We start from the raw sequence: 7,373 nt of genomic DNA, 5'->3' as shown, positions 1-7,373 counted from the left end.
GGCCCTGAATTTGATGCCTGACTGACCAAATCTTCTGCCAGATAGCTGGGCCTTTCTATTCCCCACGGTGCAGCATAAGCGTGGCCAGAAGTGGTGCGGAAGGAGAGGGGAAGGCACAGTAATTGTATCAAGGTCTGTAGAGATTCTCCCACCATCATCCGTGGCCCCCACCCAGAGTGCCCCGTGAACACACTCGCACACCCCACGCACGACACACACAACCGTGCAAACGCACAACCGTCTAAACTGCTCCTGAACTGCTTCTCAGTTAAAAGGAAAAGGGTCCCTGGGCAGAAAAAAAAGCAACTTCTCTGCAGAATAACCAAAAAACAGTGTGCACTCATATATGAATAACATTCAATTTATCACATGAAAGCCCATTTATTGAATACAACACCTTGCACTGTCCCCAACTCCATCTATTTTTCAACACCTCAATGAAAGAGAAGAAACAAAAGCTGACTTTTATTCCCAAAGTCGCATTTGCATTGCACTCTTCTTTGTAAATCCATACAATGGACACTGATTTTTTTTTTCTCTATAAACTCGTTATTAAAATAACAAAGTTGGAACTTTGAAGTGGAGGTCAGTTTTTGTATACATTTTACAACAGAGTGTGTACTCTCTGCATTCAGGAGACTTAATGCTCTAATCACTTGCTCACTTTGTCAATATAATAAAGCTTTATAGTTTTAATAGGTTGTGTTCTACCTCTGTGTTGGCCCAATGTAAGATGAGGTTGAGTGTCCTCTGTAAATAAATACACATGCACATATATTATTGAGACTTTTGGCCCAATCCAAATTCTCCCCAGCACTCCATTTGAAGGGGTTTTTGAAGTGCAAGTGGTGTCAGAAATATATTTTTTAATATCCTCCCCTCCAAGCGGAGGGATACAGGCCCCTCCCCCGTGTAGGACTTATGCGGCACAGAGGAGAAGGACACTTATTCATGTATGTGTGCTCTGAATCACAGAAGTTTACATTTAAATGTAAGTAACGACATTTTGTTGCAGCATGACCCTTTTAAAGATATACAAACGTCGTTATGAACATTCGAGTGCTGGAAGTTTTGCACTAATGCTAGCTAACCGGCGAAAATTGGTGACGTCCTTGAACGAAAGTGGCGTCCAAAATCAGAGACATTACTTTTCTGTAACGCTCCGTTTGGAGGGCTAAATGAAGGGTTAGGGAGAAGAGAAGAATTCGAATTGGGCCCTAGACTGAATTCGAATTGCTTCCCTACCCCTACAGCTTCTCCCAAACCCAACATTCTTCCAAATGGAGAAATAGTGTCTTCAAATTCAGATATTACTATGACTTGATGATGAATAGTTGCTGGTCATCAACATTAGCATGTAGCTGTCGTTTTTTTTCTCTAAAAATTCATGCTACATGGATCACCCTATACCAGTGGAGGGATAGCCAGCCCTAAATCTTTATAGTTCCTCCTTAAAAAGCCTTTCAGACACCACAACAGCTTCAAATTCACATCTGGAGCAATAGGGAGTAGCCAGAGGGGTAGAGAATCTGTTCAGATTCATCCTTATAATCTGTAAGATCCACAAAGATAACCTCATGAATAAAACTGCACTTGGAAAAAAAGTTTACAGATTCAGCTCATAAAATAGCAAACTTTTTCCACATTGTGTAAACAGATGAAACGTTACGATAGATTAAACATTGTGTGTTATTTAAGTCTAGTCTTTAAGTGCCAAAAAAGGCATTAGTGTCATTTCATGAGAAGTGGGTTATACATATTTTTAGTAAAGCATTATTAAAGCTTTTGGGGGGAATACTAAAACACACAAAATAAGATTATTGATCAATTATATAATCAAAATCCACATTTCTGTCTGGATCAAATCCAGTTCAAAGGCTGCATGGTCATATGGTGGTTAGCACCATCACCCCTCAGTGGGAGGAACCTGGTTAAAGCTTTGAGCCAGTTTGCAACACAGACAAAAAAAATAAAAATAAAAATAAAGACAAATTTGTATCCATTTGTCTGCAAGTGGATGCATCAGAATTTTACCAGAGAGGAGCTGCCCATCACAGTTGTTGTGTCACAAACCCGAGGTTTTTCAAGACGTTACGCTGGTTTTCATCTGCTTCTGATCCAAAATGATTTGAAAAAGAAATCTTCAAAAACACAATTGTTATTTTGTTTTATGTATGTCTGCCATCCTGAGAAAAATGCAATAGGAACATGTTAAAATCACAAATAAACACGATTTTAATCGAAATGAGTCTTTAATAGTTTATGCCAGTTACAACTGCCCTTACAGGTGGATATGGGCTGTCTGGGGCAAAAAATGGGCAAACTTGTAGCCTACAGGGTACATCGTTCATAGATCATTTCGTGAGTACAAGGGGCCCATTAGAGCTGTTCAAGTGATGAGTGTGCACCCCTTGCACTCCTGTTATGTGCTCCTTGAATGCATGGCTGCTACAAATGAGGAAATTGAGCAATCAGTGTAGTATGGGTTGGAATTCTATGGAAGTCCTACGGAGACTTACACTACATTACCAAAAGTATTGGCTCACAACACAAAACTCAAAAGTATTGTGTTGCTTACACATCTAAACCCAGTCCAAGGCTCTAGCGAGAGATACCAGTCAGTTTTGAAGACTTCTCTCTATGACGAAGATGTTTCAGAGGGCATCTGAGCAGAGTTTTCTGTGAACTCCCCATCCATTTCAAAGAGCTATGTGTGGTGCAGCACATTTCCAGCATCCCTTCCACTTCATTACCCCTTCACCCACATGTATTATTCTGTCCGCTGTTCACATTCCCTACCATCTCCAGGGGCAAATTTATTGGTGGAAGCGTTTTGACTCCATTTACCTTTTAAAAGCTGCCGCTTAAAGCTCAATATTTTTACCCTGACTCCATTCCTCGATAGCGTGGGATCTATGAAAGAGCCTTTCTTCTGCTTTGATGAGCAGTGTTGCTCAAAGTTTACCGCTGGGCTGAAAACTCTTCAAATGTGCTTAGTTATTAAAGTTGTTGACACGCTAACATGTAAACAAAACATTTAAAGATTAAAAAAATATTGACTTTGACTTAAAATGTGTTCATTTTTAATTGGCCCCACAATTTGAAAAACAAAAACAAAAACAAAACAGTTGCATATTCTATATTAAAAATAGATTTGGCAATATTTAGTTTAATTAGATGCACATGACTCTAAATTTAATCCAAACTGTGCTGGTCACATGACCAAAAATAAGGCATTTCTGCCCTCGCTTAGTCTACTCTACTATGTCGGGCAGATGGTCGTTATACATATTTTAGGTATATTTATTCAGCACTCTGTGGCTCCTGTAAGTGCCCATCATATTTATAAAAGGAGCATATGACTGCCATCAGTCTAGTGTCACAATAGTTCGTTAACTACTATAAGACACTCGATAAGAATTTTGCCAGCATAAAAGGGATGAAAATATCTATTTTTAAGGAATTTTTGATTTTGATGTGTCAAATTATGTATATAGCTCATTTTTTAAATCATGTTTTTTTAAATGTAAATAATTAGTCATTAGAAAACATCTTTTAAAATGAAAACTACATTCACACCAGGCCTGTGACTCACAAAATACTTTGTCGAAATCTCAATTATTCCCCTATCCCTACGGTTTCTCCCTACCACTACGTGTATGGATGTTTTTCTGTTCCATCAGATTCAGAATTTTTTAAACCTTAGAATTTTTTTCTAATTTTTTTTTAACCCTTGATTTTCAACGGCCCTGAAATTCAATGAAAAAAATCTAGCTTTTTCTCTCTCACTAGAACAACTACTTGATCTAAGACCACATTGACAACCAGCCAATCAAATCAGGACACTGACGTGACGTCAGTGTCCTAGACAGTGTAGAGATAGCTCCAGTCAGTTGCAGGTTCTAAAATAGTCCAAAATAGTTTTAAGGTGTGACCCTCGTGGTGTTCCACATTGCGCTGTGCCACAGATTTTTTTTTTTTTTTTTTTACGTGGGTGTGCTTTGATGCACAAAAGTAAATATTTAAAACTAAATAATTTGTTTTATTTAGTATGACTTTTTAAAGTTATAAAACTAATGATGTTATGTATTTCCTAGTGCTAGCAGCTCCACGCTAACGTAGCTGACTTGCGACTTTTGATGACGTCACCAAGTGGGAGTAATGTTCACATTCAAAGACACTATTTTTCCATAACTCTACGTTTATAGGGCTAAATGTAGGGGTAGAGAGAAGCCGTAGGGGTAGTGGAAAAATTTGAATTCAGCCTTGGTGTCATGGATTTCCCATTTAAATTTCAACACATTCAACACAATCCCAAAATGCTCATATACGCATATTTACATAGACCTTTCATTGGAAGTTGCCATGTGAATGCACATTGCTGAGGGTGGTGTGAACATAGTTTAAGAAAAAGCAAGTTTTCAAATAAGAGACTAGATTTCCCAGCAGAGGATTTTTGGACATTGTTAGCCAAACATTTGATCTTGGAGTTCAGCTACAGCAAAAGTTAAAGTGTCCTCATGTGGGACTCTCAGTGGGATCAGCAACGGACACACACTTGTTTACATTTATTCTGAAACACAACCCAGAGTTCATAGAACTCAGTAGGGAAAAAGCTAAGGCCGTAGTGGTTCGTTGGCAGGACAGAGACATAAATCTTCAAGCCCTTAAGACATGTATTAGAACTAGGCAGGGAGACCCTTAAAGGCCCCCACACAGCAACCTTTTCACTGTAATTGTCAGTGCAGAACAGCAATGCCTGTTCTTTTATGGAGGACAATTTAAGCTGTTTGCTTGTTACACGGGTGTTTTGTAGATTTAGAATGTTTAGAGGAATTAACACAGGAGGTTAAGGCGAACAAAGAAAACGAGAAGGTAGTGAGGCAAACCCATAAATCAACATCATCATTAATCACAGCTTGTGAGAAACTATGTCCTGGAGATCCATGGGATGATTGACAGGCAGGAATGCTGGTGAACAGCTCTGCATTTGTCCAAGCAGGCCCTGATTGCATCAGTCACACCTGGCGACTGCCTTGGGCTTACCAACCCGCAATTTCATGGCTCAAAAGTACAATGTCTTATGCTGTCAACATTCAATCCTGATTGAGGCTTGCTCATTTTACTGGGGCGTCCAGCATGCCCCACTGTTACACCCAACAGAATGTTGCACCATTTATATCCCAATCGACTTTTGATAGTGCCGTTAGTTCATTAAGTTAGCAGTTTACACACAAGAAGGTACAAATTCGTTTTTTAGCCACTTGAGACTCACTTTTCTACGACAACACATTAGTTTGTAAATTACACAAATAACAAACCACCTAAGAAGGACACTTCAAGAACACAATGCACCTTGCATCATAAATAAAATACATTTATCTTGTCCAGTAGCCCCTTGGAATAATTAGCAAGCTGCTTTACTGTCTTTTCAATGCTACTATCAGGGTTTAAGAAATAATTAACAATAAGATATGCCCTCTGTTCAGTCGTCCTAATGACTTTCAGATAATCAATATGCATATAGTTGTACATTCAAATGAGAATCAATAAGCTTTGCCAAGGAAACACTTTAAGCTACCAAGACTTTGTTTTTGGTATGGTAAGAACGTGGATTCATGTTCAGATGAGTTCACCCTAAATGACCGAGATAAAATTCACTATTCACTTGTAAATGTTAGTAAATTGTTAATTTTAACCCTTGTGCTATCCAAGGCATGTTTACAGTAAAAGTGGGGTCATCTGGACCCCACAAGAAAGAGCGCAGAACTTTTTTAAGGACTTTTTATCTTCACTGGGTTCCGTGGCAGATCTAAAATCCTGTCCACCTTTGTCATCGGAGGGATCACACATCAATATAAGGGAGGGGTCATCTGGACCCTATAAGTGAGCACAAGGGTTAAGGCAATTAAATCCCATTCTGATCATCTTTGAAGCTATTATCAAGTGATTGTGTTGTTATTGTTGGATGTCTGAATTCCCATCCTAATCATCCTAATAAACTGCTAATGCCCTGGAATTCAAAAGCAATTCGAACATGATGCTCACTTCTTTTCTTTTGTTTTTCTAAACACTGGATATGATATCACGATTTTGCAACGTGAAAATTGAATCAATATGAACATTTCACAACATCTATTTATGACTCCACTGTGTTCTGATGATGAAAATGTGGATGGTTTATTAAAAAAAATACATTTAAGCACATTTCTTTTTCGTAAAATTGTTTGACCGCAATGCATTGTGGTCTATATTCGCTAACATAGACTAACACTATCCAGCCGGATAAAGAAAGGACGGACATGGATCTGGCCGTCTAAGTGGAGCAGGGAGCTTGTGGCTCACCCAATTGCATTTTTTCACAACAATGATTTGAAGAAAGAAATATTTTTAAAAAATTTAATTTTTTTAGCTTATTTTCTGTATGAATGTCCTCCATCATGAGAAAAATGCCACAAAAGCACATCAAAAATACCTTTAAAACAAATTTAATCAGAGTATATCTTTGAAGTAAAGGATATACTATACATACATAGAACGTATTTAAGCTTATTTTACTGCTACAGCAGGTGCCGGAGGATTTCAATCACCGTGTCACATAATTGCATCATTAACACGAGAGCTTCTCAATATGTCCCGGTGTCATGTTGAACTTTTCAATTCATGACTCTCCAAGAGCCAGGGGCAACAGTGGCAATAGTTCAAAGGTTGCACAAAGTGTGACACTTTATTACTGGTGCAGAAGTCATTTTCTATCAGTCGATTCTAAATGATCAGAAACCCCAGAGGGCACCAGAGCTTTTTATTATCATTTCATTCAAGGCAAAATAAAAAAAAAAAATGCAGGCGAAAAAGAAAAATATATATTTCTATTGCATTATCATATTAAAATATGACTACAATTAAAAATTGACACAATCAAAATGTGGGCATTTATTACTAGAACATTTCAAAGAAAAACATACTCTAGTATTTTATAGAATCAAAAACTGCTACCTGAAGTATATATTTTTATTCACAAAAAATTATATATTTGACGGAGATATGGAAACTATAAATAACAGCATTTGCGGACTGGTAAGCTCTCCTTCATGAATATGTTGTATCTTTGTGTGTTTCCCTGCGTTGACAATAGAGCCTCTCTAGATTTGGGGTTGATGGCGTGTCACGCTGAAATAGATCCCCCTCAGCACTGACACCAGGAGTCAGACTGTTTGATGGTTCCCAACTTGGGTCGCCTCTGCTTGATTGACAGTTTGTAGATTGCTTGCCCACCAAATACAAGTGTGAGGGAGAAACAGCCTCAACAACCCCCCCTCCTTCAACCTCTTGATGTCTTTTAATGCCTTTGCTTGCATATATAGAGGAGAGTG

This window comes from Oryzias melastigma, linkage group LG16 (genome assembly GCF_002922805.2).
Source record: "Oryzias melastigma strain HK-1 linkage group LG16, ASM292280v2, whole genome shotgun sequence".
Taxonomy (NCBI): Eukaryota; Metazoa; Chordata; class Actinopteri; order Beloniformes; family Adrianichthyidae; genus Oryzias; species Oryzias melastigma.
The sequence above is the reverse complement of the archived record's forward strand: the minus strand, read 5'-3'. Positions refer to the sequence as shown.